We start from the raw sequence: 1,506 nt of genomic DNA, 5'->3' as shown, positions 1-1,506 counted from the left end.
TATCTCTCCCTTTTATTACTTTTTTACAAAAACTCGCATATGCTTAATAAAATTATTTTGCATTTTTTTACATTGTTTCACTTTTAAAAAATGTTCAGTATATTCTTAGGATTCTTATAGTCTTTGCAGGACCATCACTAAGCCTGATCTTTTCTTGAGTGGGAAGTACTTATCTCAAGAGTTCTTCCAGGAGATAATTTCAACATTTGTCTTGATTTAATTCCCTATTATGTTAAGTTTTGATGAGTTATTAAACTGTCGTTCCATATTCCTGGGTTGTTTTTACTAGAGAGAAGAAATGTTCTACAGTCTGAAACAATGATATTATTTAACTGACAAAATAAAATATATTTTAAGCTGCTGATATTACTTGACGTTATTCATTGTGGATTCTAGAAGAACTAGCAACACCTTGTCTGCCATGTACCTTGTGGGTTTCATATTAGGGATGCAGGTCTGCAGCTGAACATTAATCCATTTTTAATTTTTAACTTACGTTTTATTTGATACCCATCTACTTCATTACCTTTAGGACTTTTTGTTCATTTTTCTACTTATTGCTACATATCTGTTACAATATATAATATTTAATGTATCATTAGTTCTCTGCCTTAGCTAAACACTGGGCAATATGAGGTGAAATCTTAAAATGGAATGCGTTTTTTTTTAATTGGGTCAAGAGATGAAACCAATGAAAAAACGTCTCGAGCATATATAGCGGATTATATATGAGTATGAGTCAGTTTTTTTCATTTACAGCACTCTTACAGCAATAGAATAACGAAATGTTATGCACGATAACACCAATTAAAGATGATACTCAGATGAAATATATACTTAATATTTAATGTCATTATGCCATTTACATTTCTTCTAAACACTGTGGGAAAAGAGTGAATAAACGCCCAAAAAATCAATCTCATTCAGAGAACCCTCGATATGACCACCAATAACTAGCTATCTGCAGTTATATTCATTAAGAGGAAAGGCATTAGTAGAACATTTCATCCGGCTGCAGCTTCACATCGCGTTCGCTCACTTCCCACAACTTCTTCGCCAGCCCTTCGTCCTCGGCTGATGGATGACACTCGCTTTCCTACATGAGAAGAAACCCAACCATGATTAAGACCTCTGCTTTAAGCGACCGATTACTAGTATACATCAACAAGCATTTTTACATATTTCAGTTTCGCGTTGTAAATGCAGGATCGGGAAGGGGTCGAGATCTGCTTCGAAAATGTGTGGTAAAGACGTTACCTTACAGTCCACGAAGTACTTCCCAGACACGTTTTCTGCTTCCTCGGCGACGGCGAGGAAGATGCTGGTTTGTGCGCCCCCGTCACGTTGCTTGTGGTTGGAAAATAGAGTCGACTTAGTTCTGTTACATGCGAAATATATACATTATGGATATATAAATCGGCCCTCTCCGTATTTTCCCTTTCTCTCCCTTCTCTTCGGTTTCCCTAAGCCTCTCCCTACCTATGCTTAAAGCTCTACCTTTCCGTT

At 36.4% G+C, this 1,506-nt stretch overlaps 1 pseudogene; it reads right to left on the bottom strand.

Annotated features, from left to right (window-relative positions):
• Positions 1–653: 653 nt before the first annotated feature.
• The window catches only part of LOC119590459, a 9,011-nt pseudogene continuing 8,158 nt past the window's right edge, over positions 654–1,506 (bottom strand).

Source organism: Penaeus monodon, chromosome 27, assembly GCF_015228065.2.
Source record: "Penaeus monodon isolate SGIC_2016 chromosome 27, NSTDA_Pmon_1, whole genome shotgun sequence".
Lineage (NCBI taxonomy): Eukaryota > Metazoa > Arthropoda > Malacostraca > Decapoda > Penaeidae > Penaeus > Penaeus monodon.
This window is presented reverse-complemented; position numbering and strand designations above follow the sequence as displayed.